At 40.9% G+C, this 12,088-nt stretch overlaps 1 protein-coding gene across 1 annotated transcript in view; it reads left to right on the top strand.

Moving 5' to 3' along the window:
• HIF1A (hypoxia inducible factor 1 subunit alpha) overlaps positions 1-12,088 on the top strand; it is a 35,217-nt gene that overhangs the window by 1,243 nt on the left and 21,886 nt on the right. The gene's annotated exons all lie outside the window — the stretch shown is intronic.

The following is a 12,088-nucleotide window of genomic DNA, read 5'->3' as shown; positions in this document are numbered from 1 at the left end:
AAATGGATGGTGAGCTTTGTGCTGAGCTGGGAGGAGGGATCGGGAGCGCCGGGACAGCACCGGCTCCCTTGGAGCGCCTTTGGAGCCGTCACCGGGCTGGGATGGGGGAGAAGCGCCTCTCGCTCCACTGAAATCCCGACACGGGGACACCTGGGGTGGCACTCAGCCTTTAGCTGCTCTACTCCAAGCTGATGGCTCGTGGGAAGCCTGGGAGAAAATGTTGCAACCAAAATGATTAATCGGTGCCTTGCTCTGCTGCCCTAATTTAGTAGCAGGTATAGGAAAGGGGTTTGAGACTTAAGTTGTTTTCTGATACTTTTTTTTTTTTAATTGGGTTCTTTTGTTTCTCCATTTTTTTTTTGAGCATTTGGTATTTTTTACTTACGTTCTGCCCCACTGGAGGACTTTTTTTTTTTTTTTTTTTTTGCAATTTCCTTATCCTGGATGTAATCTGCTTTCTTCAGAATGCAAGAATCAGTATGCAAAGCTTATCCTTCCTTCCTAAAGGCAGGGCTTAAGAAAGAGAATTTGTTGTTTTCTGTTTCCTGCAGACAAAGTTCAAAGTTGGGAATGTTTCTTATAAAGGAATATTCAGATTACTCCTGTTGTAGGGCTTTAATGGAAAACATAAAGCCGTGTCTGTGGTACATTCATCCTGGGGGCTGTGGATGTACAGTTGAGCGAAGATGTCTAAGCAGAAAAAGGAAGGATATGAGCTCAGCAGAGAACTTCATGGAAATATCAAGCATTTCTCAAAAACCTGGGTTGTTTTTGAAGGATTTAGGTTTGACAGTGTTCATATTCAGAATACCTTCAAGGGAGAAGTCCTTTATGTCCTGTTCTTTATCATCTTTGATGATAAAACTTTCGCTAATTGTATATACAGTACACCTAAATTTTGGCATGGGTTAAGATCCTTTATTCCTTGCCTCTGCTTGTATGTGGATAGTGTTTATCTCTTGATAGTTAATGTAAAGCTTGTTGTTTACTTAATTATGTGCTATGAGATTCATAAAATATGGAATTTGACCAAGTTTACGTCTAAATCTTTAAAGTGAAATTTAGTCATAGCAGTATCTGGAGGTGTGAATTTTTATACTGGCCTGTTGAGTCCGTTTTTTGATGTGGTTCCAAGCTTCTCATATATGTACAGGGGTCAAGATTCCCTAAGAAATCAAGTATCAGCGCCATGATTAGATACTGAATTATTTGGGTTTTAGCCATTCTTCAGTAGTTGTATCACTTTGATGTGCTCCTGGGTTTTCCCCCAGGTGCTGCAAGGACAGCGTTTCAGTGCATGGAGTGGGTGAAACAGGGTTGCTGGGAGCTTTGTTTGCTCATCGACTCTTATTTGAGCCAAATATAAGGCATTTGGTGAGAAGTATGAGATTTTTCTCAATTTTTTTTTAATGAACTCCAGTGTGCAGATGGGTGATGCTATGAAAAGCTTTTCTTCAGGTGTGTGCTGTGACACTTCACTATTAGCAAAGGAATTCTGGTGCCTTTTTAAGTAAATGAGCCATTTAGGGTTATGGGTTAGTCCTTACTTTTGTAGTGGCTTGCAGCTGGTAGGTAACCCAGAATAATTTTTCTAGTGTGTGCTGTAAGTCTTTATAGCATAAAATACATATTTTTAATGCTATAGGTGCTAAATAAAAACAGTAAGGGATTTCTGGGCTATTCATTCTGGGTAAGATAGTATAAGCCAGTGAAATTTAATATCCTGACATGAATGCCTTGCAGAAGAACTTAATCTTTTCTGTTTCTCAGAGTTGGGCCTTGAAACTTATTTTTAGTGTCTAAGGGGGATGCTTTAGAAGACCAGGGGTTTTCTGCTGGGTTTTTGTCACTGAAGTCCAGCTCCAGAACCTGTTTGAGAAGCCTGTATACTGTGCTGATGGCTCTGGGGGGCAGTGGCTACTCTTGTTTTTTCTTAAACCTGTGTGAGGTGTTTAGGATTGTATGTGCCACTGCTTTTGTCTGTTAATTTCTCTCAGCGCTAGGGGAACTGAGCCACTTTGCTAGAGTCGAAAGTGAATACAAAACCCTTTTGTATAATCTGGGCTGTAAGAAGAGGAGGAATCTTTCAGTAAATCTCCTGTACAGTCTCCCCACAGGTATGGGGAATGCTGAGTGGTTTCTGGCTCATTAGAACAGTGGTTTTACTGCTTTCTGGATTTTTCTGGATTGTTTGCCTTGCCATAGGGCTTACCTGTGTTGTCTGTTCTTTGCACTGCCTCAAACATGAAAAGTTTTGTGAATTCCTTTAATAAAAATGATCAGAAATGTTTTTCCAGTGCCCACTAAAGATGGAGGGGACAGCACAGTGCTAGTGCCCGTCCTCATCAACATCAAGGCACTGGAAATCATGGAAGAATCGCTGTGGAGGATTTGCCTGCCACAGAAATTTTCCATAATTTTGCTCTGCTGGTGCTTTGGTTCCATTTATCAGTGCAGGTCTGATAATTTGGCAGTGAGCTGATAGAAGCAGCAGGAGGGTTTTCTGGTTTTTGTTTACAGTCATGCTTGCTTTGCCCTTTAAAACACAGTGTCTCCAGTCTGCAGTCTGGGTCTCTTGGTTGGGGTGTCTGAAATTCCTCTAAGCAGTCCACACTTAGCCAAGGGGGCTGGTGCAGCTGTGATCAGGTGCTGCAGGTTGTCGGGGGTGGTCTTTTCTAAAAGGGTGATGTGATAGTGAGAGATTTTTCTTTGAAGCACTTTGAAGCTTGTCTAGCAATTCAGCATTCTGTTGAAATGCTTTTTCTTTCCGGTGTCTCTGAAGGCACACCCTAGACCATTTTTGGAAGGTGTTGGTGGTGGGGGAACAAATGTAGCTGCATACTCTTACACAGGTACACTCTTAACATCTTAAGTGTGGCAGTTAAGTCAACTGTTGGTTTAAAGGTGGAGGTGTGAAGTGGATAATCGATTTTATTCTCTCATTTAATTGCCATCCCCATCTTCTGGTTGGTTTCTCTCTTATCAGAAGTGCCCATCAAGGGCTTGATTAGGTTAGGCTAAGGTGGCATGTCCTTTGTAAGCCTGGAGGAGCTGAGAAGCAGTGCCATGCCTTCTTCCTGCTGCCACCAGGAGAGAGGCCAGAGGAGACCACGCTGCTGTCATGTGTGTAACGCATGGATTCTCCTACAGGTGCTTGCTTCCTCCCCTGCACATTGTGCAAGCAGCCCTAGACCTTTGCTCCTCCCTATCCTTGAACTGTAATGCCTGGAGTTTATGTGTCTGGTTCCAAGACTCTAATTGCTGATGGTGAAGTGGAAAAAAAAATTAGTCAATAAATATTAATAACACTGTCAAATGTCAGCAGAGTTGCAGTGTAAGCCCAAAACTTTTAAGATTGCACATGTTCCCTTTGGTGTGCTTCCAGCCTGGAAGCCTGGAGGACTCTTACTGAGCCTATGTAATGCAGTGAATTGAATTCTTGAGTGTGTTCATGTTGCTCAATGGTAATATTGCACCAATTTGTGTTAGAATGCTGGATTTCAAGTAGGCTTGCATGAGATTTTTGATATTAAAGGGGAAATTGAATGACAGAAGTTGCTGATTTTTGAAAATCCTTTTTTTTTTTTGTACTACCAAAGAGAATTTGACAGTATTAATTTATTCCTGAAGAGCTTTGGTGTTAGGACATGCCAACAAAATAATTTTTACCTGGTTGTAGAGTGTGCATGGCTAAGTAAACCCAGGAGGGAAGTCCCACATGGTTTAGTGGTGGTATACAAGAGCATCAAGCTTTTCCTGATGATACTTCCAAGGAGATGCAAATACCAATTCAATTACAAGATGTGTTCTTTAAAAAATAAGCAGATTCAAAACGAAAACAAATCTTGCAAGAGCCTTACAAGAAGGCACAGTTACCCATACCTGTTCCTCGTAAGCTGGTGTCCAAAAGGAAGGAATGTTCCAGATTACAAGTCATCAGCTCAACTGCACCTTTTATCTTCACATACACTGTTACATGGGCAGGTGTTTACATGCCTCAGAAAAACCACCTAGGTAATGCATGGAAAGAACTTGGACCTTAATCATCTTTTCATGTTATAACAGCCCTTTCCTTTTTGAATTCGAGAAACTTTGAGCATTTTTAGCCTCTCCTGAGAAGCTTCCTTTGTATTAGAGTGAGTGGAAGAGAATTTGAGTTTTCCACTGATTACTGCTCTGAAATGGGAGACGCGTGGAGGTTTTGTGACACTGGGGACTACAGTAATGGTCCAGGAGAGAAGATGAACCTTTGCACCTTAACTAATGACTGAAAATTCAAGGAAGATGCACGTTTCCAAATTACCATTGGATATGAAGCCTATTGAGGTTTTTCTCTACTGAGATCTCTGCTATTTAGCTTGGAATAAAAATCTCTATGGAAATTACATTCTGAAATCATTAGGGACATGGAATCAAGAGAATGCATGCCAGCATATGTATTTTTTGAATGCAGTTTACGTAGGTGACGAACACTTCAGGGTTCTTTGATGTGGAGCCACAGCCTTGGTTGAAGCTATGCCTGTTCATACCAGCCTGGGGGTTGGGTTTGAGATCTCAGAGAAAGTGCATTGATAAAGAGGAGTTTCATCATGTGCATAACCTGTCCTTTCTTCCTGTTGAAGTCTGATAACACTGGGACTTGTAGAGGAATGTAGCCTTTTAAAAGCTTGTGATATATTAGTACCAAGAAATTAAAAGTGGCTTTGCTGGCACTGGAGAAGAACTGGTGCTTCGAGATGGTCCATTAGTTGTTCCTTAAAGACAGCAAAGCATAACAAACTCTGTGTGTGTGTGTTAGCAGAGATACTGTGCAGCTTCTGTTTAATTTGGTGTGAATGAATGCTCCTTAAGCATTTTGAGAAATGTTACAACAAATCTTTTAACTCACTGCATTAAAATAGAGCCTGAACTTCAAATGAAGATACAAATTGAGGATACTGAATCAGTAGCACTGATTATAACTACAACAGTGGAACATTTTACCAAGGAACTTTATTAAATAACCTTTTTGACTCAATTTGTAATAACCCTGGAAATGTTACCTGAAAAAGATGACCTGTTTTATTTACCAGAATGAGTTCTTTAATTGTCAATCCTAAACCAAAACTAGACTGATGTCACCTTATGAAAATTTGTGCATTTCAAGAAACAAAAGGATTTGAGGCCAAGCCTCCTGCTTTTGCTCACAAATGAGAATGGTAAATGGACTGTTATAGAGGGGGAGTTCCTAGAGGCTTACCCTCCTTATGTTTGCTCCCTGCTCTCCTCTCTTGAAAAACATAAAATAATCCACATCAAATATTAAGACTGCCGCCTCCACTTGATCAACTAAAGAAAGGAATGGTTTAGTTGGAGATAGGAATTTTGGTGTTCAGTCCTTCAGAAAGGACTTTTTCCTTGCACACGATTGAGTCTATTGGCTGCTGAGTTGACATTGCTGCAGGCTTTTTGTCCTAGCTATTGTTATAAATGTTTCTCTTGACTGCTTAGTGGGTCTGTTTGTTCTTTATTCATACAGAAAAATAAACTTGATATCTTACTTCTGCTTTTTTTTGTTGTTTTTTTGTTTGTTTGGTTTTTTTTTCCCTTTTTCCCTGTTCTTAAAACCTTTGATTACAAAATACCCTGTTAACTGAAAGCAGTTGAGGAATTTGAGGTGAAGGGATTAAACTTGGATGGAAGCATGAGGGAAAATGTCCAGCCTCCAGTCTTGAAAACCAAATGCAGTGAACAAAACATTTTAGTGCCATGATTTAGACTAAAATTAGTTACTTTATCAAGAGTCTGCATTTGTCTGAAGGTAGACCAATTCTTGGCTAAAACTGAGAGCCTGACAGATATCTTGGGGATATGTTTTGCATCATTTTTTGTGAGCTTGGTAGAAGCAAAAGCAGAAGGGCTGAAGGGAGGAGAGCACTTAGTGTCTAGTTCTGTCAAGCCCATGTTCAGATATCTCTTTTGAATAGCTCTGATTTTTCTGTAATAATAAACACAGTTTAACTACCATGTATCTTTCATCCTGAAGGGTAAAGCACAACTAATTCAAGAAAAAAAAATATGCAAGGAAAAAGCCAAATTCAAAAAAAATAAATTCTTACATGCCACCCCTGTATGCCATGTGGTTATTTTAAAACAGTGTATTATGATGCAAAGGTAAACTGTGAGCAGGTTACATTGTATAGTAAGACATGATAGAATCACTTCACCATGATCTAAATTAGAAATGACAATATTTAAGCTTTTCCCTTACTCACACTTTCTATGTGGGGAGGTAGTTGGGGTTTCGGGTCAATTCAAGGCCAGATACAAATGATGGATAATGTTGTCAGCGTGGTGCTGTGCTGGGTTCAGGCCTTTAAGGCTGTGCTGCTGGCTCCTGTGTGCTGTAATTTGTCTGTAGGATGGATGTTTATATGGACTTTGAGATGTTGGCAGTAGGACTTCTCTAGGTGAGCTGACTGAGTCTCCTCTTGCTGCCTCTCCCCACTCCCATTTTGCAAATGCTGGTGGCTTTCAGAGCATTTGTGCTGCTGTAGCTAATCCAGGCTGACCTGCTCTCCTGATTTGTTGGAGTTTTATCACTTAGGGGTTTGTTTTGGTGGTAGCCAGGCTGTGGGAAATGCCTGTAACTACCCTCACGTAAAGAAAATGGTTTTGATTGCTGTGTTAGAAAGCAACATACAAAGGAATGAATTTTAATAGTTTACATACAGTGGTGTTGTTTCTGCTTGGGTATTACGTTATTTCTGCAGCTAAATCTCTTTTGAATCATTCATACCGTATGTAAGGAATTTCTGAGTTCTTTTCCTGAGTTGGATTAGTGGGCTGTGATGTTCATTAATTCATGAAGAGCAAGACTTTGTTCTGTGTAATCACATGCTTCTGATTACACACGAGGTTTGAGTCTGGGTTTTTTTTTTTCCTCACAAGAACTCTCTACACAGACTGTAACATAAGGAGAACTATTAAATAAAATTTGCCATAAAGCAATAATACTTTAAAAGGAAATCGTGTCAAAACAAGGTGGGTCAAAGCTGTAACTCCAAGCTCATGGAGAACTGGCAGCTGAGAGACTGCAGTAATTCTGTAAAGCTGCAATAGGAGGGAAGGAGCACCCCTCCCAACCAATTTGGAAAAAGTTTGCCTGCTGAAGGATGAAGTCTGGGCTGCTGGTCAGGACAGACAAGTGTGTCACTGCAGGGCTGGGAGGGAGAGGGAACGGGGCTCTCAGAGCTGCCTGCGACTCTGGGCGATGTTTTTGTGGGTCTGTCTCAAGATTTGATAGATGGTGCTGACTCTGCAGCTCTGTCCCCCTCACTGAAGTTGATCAGCTCCTTAGCTCTCCGTATAACTGGATTTGAATGGTGTTCTCTTTCATTATAAACCAGTTTTTCATATGGAGCTGTCAATAGAGCAGTTCTTCTGTTTCAGCTTCTTTGTGTCAGGTGCTGGGCTTGACTGGGCCTTCTTTCCATGGAGGAATAATTTAGCAAGTATCATGGCTAGCAGCTCTGGACAAAGCACAGACCTTACAAACAGTGAACAAACCCAAGTGATTGTGCATTCAGCACAGTCAGGAGAGTAGAACTTTGTCTAACACTCTTTGGCTGTAGGTGAGAGTTGTTGGTGGGACATGCCCAGGGCTGAGGCATTCACACTCCTCACGGACACAACTGGTTATTCTGCGTGTTGTGCAGGGTATGGCTGCAAACCAGGAGCTGCCCCTCTGTCCTGTTCAGCTGTGCTGCCAGAAATACCTGGCTTAGGCTGGGCCTGAAAAGGTGACCAAGTTTTATACCAGCCACAGGAATGTATTCAGCCTTAAACATGAGACCACTTGCAGGTCTGCTTTCCAAAGTTCCAGTACCATCCTGGTGTTACATACTTTTAGTATATTACTGTTTTGTAATATTTGCATCTTTTTTAGGTATAATGAAGAAAAAAATGAAGCTGTGTTATAGTGGATATAGTTTGTGTGACTCCATTTGTAAGCCAGGTGTTCCCAGAGTAGTTTTACAGTCTGAGAGGAGAGATTGTTACTAACATGGAAATATTATCTGAATATTTTACTGGAAAATGATGGCAATTAGTGGCAGAACTGAAAACTAGTTAAAACTCAAGAAGATGTTACCGCATTTGAGGCACATTACTAATTGGGATTGTTTCCTACAATGTATATTTCTATGAAACTTTAAGAACAAATAATGTGATAAATGCAAAGCCACTTGGTCAAAGAAAGCAAATCTAAAGAGAAAAATGTGAATTGCTATTGGAAGATGTTTATATTTTAGAATGTTCTCTAAACCTTTCTCAAGAAAGATGAGCCTGGGTTAGTTAATCGTGCACAAGTTATTTTTCATGGGAACTGAAAATGCCTATAGAGTAAAATCTACCTGATCAGAGAAGAAGTAAGTTTGAATGGGAGAAAATCTGCAAGCATAGCAAAGCGACATAAAGGAAACCTCTTTATTTTCTTAATCTAATATTCTGTACACAGTATGAAAATTTTCTTAACACTGGGTGTTGATTTTAAAAGCTAGAAAGAGACAAAGTCAAATGCTACACATTTTAAGTTCTATCCATTGACTATTTTTTTATCTAATTATTTTCAACCAAAATTTACCAGCTACTGGTTGTATTTTCCAGGGTTTGGTGGTTTTTTTTTGCCTATTTGTCACTGGCAAATAAGGAGGAACAAGTCAACTTACATGTGGTGATTGCTTAGTTTTTCACTCTAGGAGATGAAAAATTTGGGTTGCATTTAGACAACTGGGGGGCTCACTTGTAGGAATCTGCTGTGGAGGGGTCTTTGGGATGGCATGGGGAATGGTGTGTTATCTGGGAGGTGCTGTGGCCCAGATGGTTTTGTATGACCATGATGACAGGAGTTGTTACACTCAAGTTGAGAGGCCAATATTAACATCTGTAACTGGTGGGCACGGAGTTGCTACTGATGTGCTTCGCTCTCAAGGCTGTTGGGCAAATTCTTGCTGTTAAACTTGGTTTCTATTCACCATGATTTGAGGCAGTGAGTGGGAGTCTGGGTTATATCCTTCAGCTGAGCTCTTGGTTCAGCTCCAAGTGAGTCCTGGTCGTGAAATACCCTTTTGCTCTGGATATCTAACTTAAATATCTTCTGGAGCTCAGATATTATTCAACTATTGCATGTATAAACCTCTTACATATAAGAAGTGGTTTTAAGAGATCAGTGAAACTGCTTTCAGTGAGCTCTGATGGATAACATGCTTGTGATTCTCTGCTTCTGTGTATTCTGGTGGCAGAAATACAAAATGGAAATTAATGTCTGGCAGTGAAATTGTGCAGGAAAAATCAGACCTTCGAATGCATGCAATTTCCTGTCCAGCACTGGCATTTCTGATATTTTCATTGCATGTGTAATCCACTCGGCAGATGAGGTTTTCTTGAGGCTCTTGAGATGTTTTTGTTTTGTGCCAGACTGAGAGCAGAAGGCTGCAATACAACTCTGAAGTTTGGGGTTTGTTTTAAATGGAGCTTGGCTCCTTTTCTACAGAATGCTATTTCTGTTGAGAAGATCATGAGCTTTACGCAGGGGCAATTCCAAAAGAATGGATAAGAGAAGTGATGATTTGTTTAAACTGATATTGTGGTACTTCACATCTCACTGTTTAAAATTCCATTTTCTGAGCTCACTTTCCTTCCCCTCTGGTGGAGAGAGCTCTCACTTTGGAAATACATTTTCTTTACAGGAATTTAGTGTAATTTCATTGACTACATGGAAAATTGTGGGCAGCTATACATGCTGATGTGTGTGGAGGCCCAGGGGCCTGGTTCCAAAATGCCTCAGTCCTGGAGGGGCAAAGGCAAAAGGGGAGAGATGCCCCTCTAAAATAGAGTAAGAAAAGGCCTCTGTCCCATGGGCCTTTTGCAGCCACATGTTGGTGCCTTTTGGGTTCTGGTGTTCTGATAGTGTGTGGGGATTGATGTCATCCTTGCTCAGTTTACCACTCATCTATCCTCCCTAGAATGTTCTTCCTTCCTTTAACCCCCATTGACTCCATTTTGCCACATTGTTCCACCACTGTTATCCCCTTGGCTCTCCCAACCCTTATTCACTCCTGTACCCCTTTCCCTTGTCCCTATTGGACCTCAACCCTCAGATCCTCCCCTTTGCCCCTCATTTAACCCCGTGTTCTTAACCCAATCCTTGGTTCTCATCCCTGCACCTATTTGAGGCTGTGTTCAATAAACCAGTTGTTGGATTGCCAGACAAGAACCCATCCCTTTGTCTGAAATCGTCAGCGTTTTCTACGGTGTGCTCCAGGCTCAGAGAACACTGGTCGCTCTCTGGGATCTTGTTGTGGCATGTGCCATAACAGATGTGTATTTTTTATTTACTTTATGCAATTGTAACAAAGTTTAGAGTAGTTGCAATAGAAAAGAAATAATTTTTTTTCTTTTTTTTTTTTAGTTTGGTGGCATTTCAGTGTTGAGGCAACAATGACTTCACTTGGTAATTAAACCTCATTTGTGAAAGACCTTTTCCCTATTAATTTGATCCATTAAAGAAATGCTCTTTGAAGCTGGTAGTTAATCTTCCTATTTAAATGGCTGGGTTTTACTCAGATTGGTTACAGCTTAGGTTTAAATAGCAGCTAAAAATAGCCAACTGTTGTGCTGTACAGTTTAAACATCTATCTATAGTAGTAGCCTTTCTAGAAAGGAAACACGTAGTAAAAGGGAGAGGAGGCACTGGCACTTGGGCAGCACTGGTTGGTTCCAACATCCCCTTTTCCTTGGGTTTTGCCCATCAGCTCCAGCTGGCAGCACTTGATGATCTTACTCTGAGATTAATTTTTAACAGAAAGCACTATGGGCTGAATTTGAGTGGTATTTCAGTTGGTAATTAATAATTCAATGGCTGGGAGAAGTTTTGACTGTTCCTGCGGAAGGCTGCTGCCAAGGGTGCTAAAACCTGGCCAAAATCTGGAAACTACCCAAAATATTTTTAAGAACATTAGCCATTTTAGAATCAACATCAGAAAGAAAATACAAGGGCTGACATCCCAACTTGTGAGGTTAGTGTTTATTTTCATCTCTTGAGTGCCCTGTATGATTCACACAAGCCTGACAAACCTGTGGACTTGAAGTGCTCAGCTTGATTGCCAAAGCAGGGAAGTTTTAACTTAAAAGTGTCTGCAGTTGAAAAGGAAGCCACGACAAAACTGCAGGAATCTGGGTGGATGGCAACCATTTACTTCCAGTAATTCTCTCTTGAGTTTTTGTTGTAGTATGAACATTTTGCAGGTGAAGGGATCTCGGATGAGTAGCCAACAAAAATCAAAGTATAAAGGTGAATCTAAGGCAACATAATTGCTTGGGCTGCTGCTACAGTTTCAGCTGGGACAGAGTTAATTTTCTTCCTAGTAGTTGGTGCAGGGCTGTGTTTTGGAGAATAATGCTGGCAGCACACTGATGTTTAGTTGTTGTTGAGCAGTGCTTACCCTGAGTTAAGGACTCCTCAGTTCCCCATGGTGCCAGTGAGGAGATGCACAGGAAGGCAGGAGGGGACACAGCCAGGACAGCTGACCTGAATTGACCAGAGACGTTCCAAACCACAGAACGTCATGGCTGGTGTGTAAACTGGGGGAGTTGGCTGGGAGGTGCCAGTCCCTGCTCTAGGATGGGCTGGACATAAGTCAGAGGGTGGGTGAGCAATTGCATTGAGCATCACTTGTCTTGAGTCTTGTTTCTTTCTTTATGCTGTCTCGCTTGTCATTGCAATTACTATTTTGTTTCAATTATTTAACTGTTTTTAAGTTGACCCATATGTTTTACCTTCATTGCAGTTTTCCATTCCATCCCACGAGGGTGGGACAGGTAGTGAGCAAACAGCTTTGTGGTACTTAGTTGTGGGCTGGGGTTAAACCATGACAGTTACCTTGAAATACCTTTGACAAAATAGTTACAGTGAAATCTGTGGTCCAAGAAAGAGGACAAAGAAAATCCAGATTTTTTTTCACATCTGCCCTTGGTTTTCTAACAGAAAGGCCTGTCTTTGGTAATAAATATTTAATCAGTCAGGTTAAATAGCTAAAATATTTTTGCA

Source organism: Cyanistes caeruleus, chromosome 6 (genome assembly GCF_971803275.1).
Source record: "Cyanistes caeruleus chromosome 6, bCyaCae1.hap1.1, whole genome shotgun sequence".
In the NCBI taxonomy this organism is placed as follows: Eukaryota; Metazoa; Chordata; class Aves; order Passeriformes; family Paridae; genus Cyanistes; species Cyanistes caeruleus.
The sequence above is the reverse complement of the archived record's forward strand: the minus strand, read 5'-3'. Positions and strand labels throughout refer to the sequence as shown.